The following is an 11418-nucleotide window of genomic DNA, read 5'->3' on the forward strand; positions in this document are numbered from 1 at the left end:
CTATATTGGTCAATAAATGTTTCTCAAATTAAATTGAGAAAAGTTTGTGTCTGTGAAAAAACTGGTTCAACTTTTTGATATCCTACATTGAACTTTTTATGTTGCCCCTAATGGTAACAAACATTTTGATTGTATCTAACTATTAGAATAGAAATAATTCCTGAAAGCTTTAAATTTGATATACATACACACATGGCCTGGCTTGAGTTTTTTTTATGCTTACGGTGTATTTCAACGATGGCCTGGGACATGTGAAAATTAAGAACAGACCATAGCTTCTATGTTTTTTTTAAATAAACATTAGAAGTGGTGTTAAAGAGCAGATTTTGTTGGGAACTATACTTTTATTGATTGCAAGTGAATACTAACCTTTACATATTTTTTTATATTTGAAATCATTTTCTGATTAATTATTATATAATTCATACAAGATAAACATACATATAAAACTCACATTGTTTATTTATTGTAAAATAGATTCCATTAGAGCTGGTACAATCAAAGAAAGCAGAAAATCCCTACAGTGAATTGCGCTTGACCAATCCCACCATGAGGCCTCGCTCATTGAAAGTCAAATAATGGAGGGAGAAGGCCTCCATGACAAATGGTTATTCATTGGGTGATAAGATCGTTGTGAAGAATTTGAAGGTCGTGGAGTTTAGGGGGTCAATCTTCCTCAACTCCATGTCGGATACAAAGATAATGGTGAGCTGGATTATTTTCAAGATCTTCATTCCTATGAAATATAAAAACAACTTAAACAAAGTTTTATCTTTTAAAATAACCATAACTTTCACTTTAATACCAATTAAATATATTGTAAAAACAAATAAATATTAACTGACGTTTCAAATGATAAATATGTCAAATATACTACTTTGGATTGTACCACATGTTTAAAAATCCAATCTATTAATATATATACTAAAACACATTAATTTTCAGTAACATTTGGAATCATTATACACAATGTATACTGGAACTCTATTTTTAATTATAAAGTAACTATTAAAAAAAAAAAAAAAAAAAAAAAACACCCCGAAGATTAAGACAAAAAAAATATTTTCCATTCAACTTGCAATTTTACAATTGTATAAAAGTTTATCTGCTGATACTTATATAAACCACATACCATTGTTTTTGTCAATCCAATTTAAATTCAATTATATTGCAGAATGACACAGTTTGAAGAAACAATAGAGGGACTTATAATTGGTGCATCCTTCATTAGGTAATTAATACAGTAAACCAAACCCTTTCATGTCTTTTAAGACTGAAACAGAAAATAAGAAATTGTAAAATGAACTTGGAAGCAAATATTTTGCAATGTACTGGACATCTAAATGAAGCTATGATAATTGCATGTAATCTATTATTTACCTTAAATACAATGGAGGTCTCCTTTTCGTATCTTTTATATCACAAATAATGTAGATTATTGACATATCCATGAAATTAGCTCTCAAAGAGACATTAACCAACGTCCAACCATCTCCTAAAAAGTGTATAAATGCCTTACTGGCAAGAGCTAACGTACAAAAAAAAAGAAAGAAAACATGCAAGAAGTCTTACTTTTTTCAGTGAAGAACTATCTATATATAGAGAGAACGTGGGGTGTTTAGCGAAACCCAAGAATTGATGAGAAACATCTTCGCAACCTTTTGGTTGAAGAAGGCATTACAATTAGATGTACCGTTAACAACGGGGAACTGACCTACATTGCGGAGCCAAATTGGTTTGCTCGTAAGTCTTGCATATTAAGGTTGTACTATCCACATTTTAGTTCCTTAGAATTTTTAAAAAAGGAATGTCTCAGATTCATATAAGAAATAAATCTGAAGTTGACAAAGTTTTGTAAGTTTTTCAAAAGACACAAGTTAACATAGTGTCTGATAACACAGAAAATGATGCCCTAGTGTGGTGTCAGCAGTGTCAACATTGACATTCAATGGGTTACTTTTATAAACTGTTACTAGGATGGAGGGTTGTTTATTGGCACTAAAACCACATCTTCCTATATCTTTTGAACATGAATGAAATAATCCTATACCTATCAGTCATCAAACTGCCATATATGAGAGTAGAAGGATAAAGGCGATGGGATATTTATGAATGAATGAAAGTTACAATATTACAGGTGGATTTTCTATTAAATTTCCATATGTTTAGCAATGAGTCAACAAAAGGGTACATAATCCTTAAGGTTAATGATCATTTATGTGGCCTGTTAATTACGAAATTATCATACTACAATAATATTAAAACAGCCAAGATAATGAAAAATAGATATAGACCATTAGGTACATATATCATAGGGAAAATTTGTGCAAAGTATAATATTATTTATAAATTAATTGCATTATGGTAGAAAAAAGAAAAAACGGAGAAAATAAACCCAAGGTTTTTGAAGAAATTCCATACAGTTTAATAGAGGGGTTTTCTCCTTCTAAGACCAGCTAACATTTATTGTTTACCAATAGTCCAATAAAACAAGTTAAATTCCAAACACCACATGCGAAGCCACTGAAGTCGAGCACACCTTCTTGAATAGGTCCAGATATACATTTCTTTAAACCAATAAATTTGTTTTAAGGAAATCATTGCTAACACTGTATGCAATAAGCCTATATATATAACATCGCATAACCTAACATGAGAGTACAAGGCGAAAGGTTTGGGTTTTCTATAAAATTACCATGTCTGGAATTGAATCAACACAAGGGTATATGAAATTGAGGAATTCAACTAACAAGTGCTAGTTCACAATTGACATATCTATACATCTAACAGGCTGACCATGTGAAAACAACAAACGAATATGAACAGTGGTTATCATAGAATTTAACAGACAAATCTGATTAATCAACTTGTTCCTATTTCACGTTTAAGTGAAAAAGATAAATTTTCAAACAGTACAATGCCGTAGGTTTTCGAAATCAAAGAACCGGTTTTATGATTCGGAATCTTGAATCACATACAATTTTAAGTGGTCACGAATTTAAATCTCTTGCTCTTACATATTATCTTCGTACATATAATTATTATTGTGGTCACGAATTTAAATCTCTTATATATACACACAGTGAGTATCCTCCAGGTACAAGTAAAATGGTCATTGGGGAAGTGTCGCACAAAACAACTGTTTTTGTTGTTTAAAAAGAGTGTCGAAGTCCCAAACGGTTAGGGAATCAGTATAAAAAGAAATCAGAGTATGACTTGTGTTTAATTAATGAATAAATTTAAAGCAAATAACGATAGTTTTGGTTTTTTTTTAAGGGGGCGTACGCCCTTACGTTGACCCGCCCAAGAAAATTTTAATAATTTCCTGAAGCTTGATGTCCTCGTCCGCAAACGTTTCTGGAAAACATTTCCTTGGTATTCATTCTAGTGTCTGATAGAGAATATTGGACACGATAAAAAAAAGTAACCTCCAACATTGTTGTCTTTTAAAATACTATTAAATTACGCCATTTATAATTTCAGACGAATTGATTAATATATATCGGTGAACTCCCATTTTTGTGAACTCGAAAGTTCCAAGCCCCCCCCCTTCCCCCCCACCCATTTCGCAACCAAGTTAATAATCGTGTCATCGCGCTGTAAAGTCATTAAAAGATAATTCCCTTTACTGTCAGTCAAAAAAGGCTTCCCGACATTGATGATCATTTTCTTCTGAAAATCACAATCAAACCAGTCGAATTACTTACGCACTACGTGTTGAGACATTTTGTGAAAAAAGAATGCCACACGTAATTTTCCGTTAAAAGCCTTTGGTCTTATTCAACTGTTGACCATGTTGAGATCGTAGACAAGTTTTCTCGCAAAATAAAATAGATTGACCTGCTCAATTTGTCAAGTCGGAAATGTTTCATGCATTTCATTCACGAAGTAGCATGTATTTATTTAGACATGTTTGAGATCTACAATCATTCAAATAAAGATAACACATAATACTTGTTTGTGCTTAAAGTCCGGTTGCAAGTATTTCAGACAATAAAACTTAATGCCAAAAAAATCAGAATTTTTTTGTTCTGTCTTCGGAGTAAAGGCATATACTAGTATACTATTACCCAAATAATATATTCATAGAAATGTTCCATAAAAGTACACCCTAAGACTAAAAAGATAGAACTTTTAAAGAATTCAAACTGAAAGAAAGTAGATCCGATGTGTGATTGCTACAGTTTCTTTGGGTATGGGTATAAACAGACATAAACAATGTGTGTCCCTACGCAAGATCTATCACTTCTTAAATTTCAGACCCGAAAACAGTTGCAAGTCTGTCGGAAAGTAATATATGCAGTGGATGCGACTTGGAACATTGCGATTGTTCTTTCTGTATAATGTTGTTCTGTGTGCATTGAAAAGTGTCCATGCCAAAAGAGATGCTTTTTTAAAGACAAATCTTTCTATTCAGATCTACCAATAATATCTTCTTTATATTTTATTTTTACTTTAGTTTAGGTAAAAGCTTCAAAATAAGCAACAACAAAAATGGGGTCACCGACCTTGTTTTTGATTTAAAACGCCATATTTTTCAGGGAATTTGGAAAACTAGTCAATAGCCGTGTAATGTTTTTTAAAAGTCCGTATCCAATAAAAACGTGTTTGTTCTGTTAACCTAGTTGTTAATACAAACTATTTTAATAATATTACCATTGTCTGAGTGGAAAATAATAACGATAAGTTGCTGTAATAGTTTTCCCGCCTTTTTTTTTTTTATTGTGAAATGCCTTTATAAACAAGAGTTCCCTCAACCAACATGCATACATAGCTAAGCTCAAGACTCTTGTTTATAAAGTTTAATAAAAATTGACCAATAATTTCTCTTTGAGTATTCAACAGAATAAGCGTTGTTTGAGCGGAAAACTCAACATTCCTGATTGGCTCAATTTCGGTCTCAACAGGTTCTACTACGACGTTCTCTGTATTTTGTGGTCTACTATCTGGAGTTTGTTTCTTTGCTGTTGAGGTGTTCGATGAGATAGAGGACGATTCTGATGATGCTGTTCAGGAAGAGGAACTCTTGTGATAGTTATCTGCTTTTTCTAATGTGTTCACCTCAGTTTCTGATACATACAGCTCGATTTCTTCCTCTAATATTTGACTACTAGTATCTTCTTCAACTTTATCTGCCTCTGGTTCTACAGAAATGGTTATGGTTTCCCCATTCTCACTCATCAGATCTTGTAGCACGTCTTTAATTTTCTTCAGCCTTTGTTCTTTCGTCTCTGCTGGTTTACAAATCTTTGCAGGAGTTGGCCCGGAGATGTTGTTATTTTCTTTGTTTTCTATATCAGATCTATCTGTTCTTTTTCTTGACGTTTCCCTCAACGAGTTTCCTCTCTTCTTCAACTCAACTCCTTTATTAGTACCAGTGGCATACCTATTACGTCATATCATCTGACTTTCTAGAATGTTGCACCCATGGTTTGAATTCCGTCTTTGGAATAATTTCTTTCATTCTGGACGCCTCCAGGCAAAGTCTGAGTGCCTTTCTAGTATGTGTCTCTCCAGGAACCACCTCTTATCAAATGTCATATCTTAAAAGATAACACACATCCATTTACTCTATCTATACTATTAAACGAGAAGACCTCATTTTGGGTGTCGCTTCTCTTCTTTCCACAATAAATTAATTTTTTGTAATGTTAAATTGCACTTATTCTCTACTTTGAAACCCAACGCATTATTACATTTGTTGTTGTCAAGGTTACTGAAACTGGGTCATCTTCAAAAATGGAAGTTGAAGGTTTTCGAAGATGCATGACTCTCTGCTTGACATGGGATTCAGGATTGAGGTGTTAGCTACGGATCGGCATGTTCAGATAAGAAGCATCATGAAGAAGGAATTTCCGGAAGTGCAACATCAGTTTGATGTTTGGCACTTGTGCAAATCTATTTAAAAAAAGCTAACATTGAAGGCTAAAGGGAAAGGTTGCGAAGATTTAAACCATTGGATGAAATCTATTTGTAATCATTTGTGGTGGTGTGCCAGTAATTGTGGTGGAGATAAGGACATTTTGGAAGAAAGCTGGATTTCCATTGTAAATCATACTGTTAATATATATTCTTTTGAGGGTAAATTCTTCAAGCAATGTGCTCACACAACAATTGAACCTGAAGTGTCGGACACTAAAAAATGGCTGGTAAAAGATTCAAAAGCCCATAAGGCATTAAAGGAAGTAGTGTTGGACAAGCGTTTGAGAAAGGACATTCGTCAGCTAAATGAATTTTGTCATACAGGAAATTTAGAAGTTTTTCACAGTCTGTTGCTGAAATATACACCAAAACGCCAGGAATTCGATAATGATCAAATGTGGACACGTACTGCTTTGGCGGTAATTGATCATAATCTTAACCGAAATCGTGGTCAAAAGGTCAACAAAGATGGTGAAAAAGCATACAAATTGGTTTGTCCAAAGGCAACTGGGCAATGGGTGGCAAAGTCAGTGTTTAATAACAAAAATTATCAGTGGGTATTTGCTATGATCGAAAACGTGCTGGTTCAAAAAGAAACAATGACACTGCCAGTAAAGGAAAGGGCACAGGAAGGAAATATTGCTCCTTTGCCTGTTCCCTCAAAATCTGCATTGATTCAGAAACATTTTTCTCGATTTGAAAAATCCAGTTGAATATTTTTCTTGATATAAATATGAAACAACCATTTTACTGGGGGTATTTTTTTGTATCATGCAAGCATCTTTTTTTCCCAGCACTGTACATTTGTACAAACATGATAAATTTGTAATTCAGTTCATACATGCAGCATGGTATGAAATCATATAATATGTTCTGGTGAGGTTTTTTTTTGGAATGATTGATTTAATTTTTGGTGTTTAATGTCACTTTCAACAATGAATAATGGATATTTCAGTTTTATTATGAATAAAAGGATTAACTTGACCTCGAGTTTCATACCAGAGGGTTTGGTTAAAGTAATTTGATAATAGATATATACTGTTCATGTACATGATGTATGTTAATGTGATTATAATGATCATTATATACATTTTTTTCTTTAAAAAAATTAATTTATGCCTTCCCAAATGACATACATACATTTTGTACATTTTGTACTTACGAATTTCCATATTTTCTATTTCATTTTGGCTTTATCAAATACTTGCATATAATTTAAGCAGAACATGATGCAACCCTCTGGCGCACCTTGAAAAGTCGTAAGGTTGTAAGTCCCTGGCGTGGATGGAATATGCTCGTAAACTTGGCCTGCTGCAAATCATATCTTGCATATAGTTTGGTTGTTAGGTGAGGGAGGGGGGGGGGGGGGAGTTTGATTGTATGTATGTTTTTTGGTGAATTATATCATTAGTATATTCAGTTGTTTTCTTCAATCTCTACACAGTTTAAAGGATAACTACATTTTGTTTATGTAATGATTATGATGATTGTTTGGTGTACATGTAAAAATAAGATTTGTGATTGCCAATGAGACAACTCTCAACCAGAGACTATTTATTGACATAGAAGTTAACTGTAGGTCACCATAGTCTTTCAACAATGAGCAAAACCTGTAATTGGATCATTGATAATGCTTATTTTATGAGATATTTGTAGTAAAACCTTCATCTTAAAGACTTTAAAATAATTCAAACATTATTTTGATAACAGGCAAGATATTTATTTCAGTGTGTGCACTCATGTTTTACATTCCTGTGTCTGGAACATGATTTGTTTTCCCTGACGGCATTGATTTTAGATTTTTGGTTTGAGATCAGTACCTCAAGACGATGTGTCGTACCGAAAGGTGACCTATGACATAGCCATTTAACCTTTCATGTGAAATACAGTCTTAACTTGTTTTCATTAATGGAGACATTGGTTTTAGACCACTTAATGATAAACTAACAAAAAAACACCTATGAACAACACTGGACAATGTACTGAAAGATGACATATGACCTAGACATTTAACCTTTCATGTGAAATACAGTCTTTTAACGTGGTTTTTGTCGAGCCTGCAACTTTTGTTGCAGAAAGCTCGACATAGGTATAGGGATCCGGCGGCGGCATTAGCTAACTTCTTAGAAGCTTTATATTTTAGAAGGTGGAAGACTTCATACTTTGTATATAGATGCCTCATGTTACGAACTTTCTGTCAGTCACATGTCCAATGTCCTTGACCTCATTTTCATGGTTCAGTGACTACTTGAAAAAAAAAATAAGATTTTTTGTAATGATAAATTCTCTCTTATTATAAGTAATAGGATAACTATATTTGGTATGTGCGTACCTTGCAAGGTCCTCATGCCTGTCAGACAGTTTTCACTGGACCTCGACCTCATTTCATGGATCAGTGAACAAGGTTAAGTTTTGGTGGTCAAGTCCATATTTCAGATACTATAAGCAGTAGGTCTAGTATATTCGGTGTATGGAAGGACTGTGAGGTGTACATGTCCAACTGGCAGGTGTCATCTGACCTTGACCTCATTTTCATGGTTTAGTGGTTATAGTTAAGTTTTTGTGTTTTGGTCTGTTTTTCTTATACTTTATGCAATAGGTCTACTATATTTGGTGAATGGAATGATTGTAAGGTGTACATGTCTAGCTGACAGGTGTCATCTGACCTTGACCTCATTTTTATGGTTCAGGGGTCAAAGTTAAGTTTTTGAGTTTTTGGTCTTTTTTTCTAATACTATATGCAATAGGTCAACTATATTTGGTGTATGGAAATATTTTATGATCTATATGTCAGTCATGCAGGTTTTATTTGACCTTGACCTCATTGTCATTGCTCAGAGTAATAAAGCTTTATATTTAGGACTCAACATAATATCAATGATAAGTAAAGGAGGCGAGACATTTCAGCGTGTGCACTCTTGTATGAATAGAGACATTGGTTTTAGACCACTAAAAGTAAAAAAACACCTATGAACAAAAGACTACCACTAAACAACAGGCTCCGGACAGGTGCATATAAAATGCAGTAGTTTTTAATAATTATTCAAAGGCAACAGTTTATACAAGTTTATATAATTAACAATATATTATTAGCTTCATACAAAACTATCACATTCATGTATAATTTTTGTGTTTCTTTGCAAATCCTTTGTCATTATGATTTTAAAACATTTCAACAAAACAGTTCTCTCACATCTATAGCAGCTTGAAATCCTGTATAATCATTGTTGTTCTCTGGGAAGGAATCTCTAATGTCTTTGACAACACAAGAAGGAATTACCACCCTTCTTCCTTTCCTTTGACATTTTGTGATGTATGTGGACAGGGGGTTGAAAGAGGAGTCGTACATAGATGCCCTGACATTCAGCAAATTGAAGAGGGTAAGAATTTTCTTAATTTCAATCAACTCCCTTACCCAAAGCATCAAACTAATTTAAAATTAGTCAAGTCAGTGTTCTGTTTGAAATATTTTAACTTGAAAACTATCTAACTGGACTATTTTTAATTTAGATAATTTAGATGCTTAAAGCACTGTTCAAATGAATGCTTAATAACATAAGCTTGTTTATTTAAATGAATGGCGGGGATCATAAAAAGTGTCTTGGAGCGTCAGATAGTATTTTCTTGAGAAGGTTTGCTTGATTTTTTTCAAATTTACTTTTTTGATCATCCCCAGCCTTACATAGGGTAATAATTAGAACTGAAAAGAAAATGAATACAAGGTATGTCCAATACTGTTTTGAGGATATAAAACACTCAGTCCAAGTCAGTCACATGGCAATCGAAAGAAAGACATCAAACCGTAGAAAAGAACACAAATGACCTCAAAAGGCTTTTTCACACTACATTATATAAAACTAGAGGTATTGAACAATTTAAAATCAGGTTCACAGAAGCCAAGAGATATGCAGCAGGTAAATAATTATAAAATAAGAATCAGATGACGAAATGTTAGAAAACATTCTTGTTTTTTTAAAAAGTAGCTAGTTTTTGAGCTCTTAATTTTTTAAGATATATTTTTATAACTTAAAATTTCATAATATTGACTTTGTTTTCATCAGAACTATTTTAACTTAAACATACTTGATTCAGAGTTAGATAACCATGCAAAGAAAAAATATCACAACTGAGACCGTTATAAATAAGAGACAGAAGATTATTAAATAAATCAACTGTTTGGTGAGTATATTTAAGAAAATCAGACTAATGGGGAAATACAAAAATCAACATTTAAAACAACAGTGCAAAATACAGTTGCTAATATTCATTCAACTTCAGGAGCAGCAATGAACCCAGTTGTGACAAATCGAAAGGGTAATGACGTTAATTTAATTTTCATGCAAACACCTTCATACTCGCCTAGCCTTGACGATGACATCACCTTACATGTTAATTAGAATTTAAGACGAAACAATCATAAGGGCGAGTATGTCGATTTAGCTCTTTTATTACATAACTCAGTAATTGATCACTTTTGAGCAAGGTCAACTAGTTGTAAATCCAGTTTCACCCTAAACAAAGACTACAAACATCGAAACTTGGTCCGATGCCTTTCTAATATTTATGAGTATAAATTGTTCTGTGCATCTTCGTCAATTCCAAGAACTTGTCTTCTGTTTGGTAAGGTGCCAAACGTCATGGGGTATCGGTTGGAAAGAATGTGATGAATTTGACGGAATCGGACATATATATATATATTATGTGCACCTTTGCTATCAGTTTCACTGTCCAATTGCCATTATCTGAGCGATGCTGATGTGTTTCGTTGAGTTCTACGGACGTTTGGCTGGATCCAGATAAGGCATGTGGGTGAACCCATGGCTCAATTTAATTGAAATATTACCCTAGCGACACTGAGGGGTTTCGTTGAGTTCCCTGGACTTTTGGGTCCAGCCAAACGTCCGTAGAACTCAACGAAACTTATCAGGATCGCTCAGATAATGGCACAGAAAATGGTTTTGTCGTTATGTGTATCAAACTAATCTAGTCTAAAATATCTTTAAGAAACCGTACTGTCTTCACAATTTGAATAAATTCCTTTTATTTACTATTTATTTCCCAATATTCCAGATATTTGTGAGGTTTTCATAGAGAAAACGGAATCGCTAAAACTTACTTTCACTTCAAACTTGTCAAATACCATCTTACGTTCATACGCAAAGTGACTAAATTATTTTCATTCACCTGAACCTGAAATACAATACGTTGCAGGAAAAGGGAGATTATGTATTAACTGTAAATATCCCCAGGATTTGATAATGATAGCGATTGTTGCTGCAGATCAATTGTTTAATTTTCTTTTCATATTGTCAAATGTATGAAGTGAAGTGACGGCATAAAAATTCAATAACATTTTAAATTATTTCTTCACAGGTTTTGTACCACATAGTTACAACGATAAAATTATTTTCAAGTAACCTGTGTGTGACAAATTCTTACATAACGCTGATCTCCTATTTCATAGTTATCATTTGAACTTATTCTATTGTGTTTCAA

The 11418-nt window shown here is 33.2% G+C and overlaps 1 pseudogene; it reads left to right on the forward strand.

The window, feature by feature from the left end:
- Nucleotides 1-5682: 5682 nt before the first annotated feature.
- LOC143051915 (uncharacterized) lies at nucleotides 5683-6776 on the forward strand (annotated as a pseudogene).
- Nucleotides 6777-11418: the final 4642 nt, after the last annotated feature.

Source organism: Mytilus galloprovincialis, chromosome 11, assembly GCF_965363235.1.
Source record: "Mytilus galloprovincialis chromosome 11, xbMytGall1.hap1.1, whole genome shotgun sequence".
Lineage (NCBI taxonomy): Eukaryota > Metazoa > Mollusca > Bivalvia > Mytilida > Mytilidae > Mytilus > Mytilus galloprovincialis.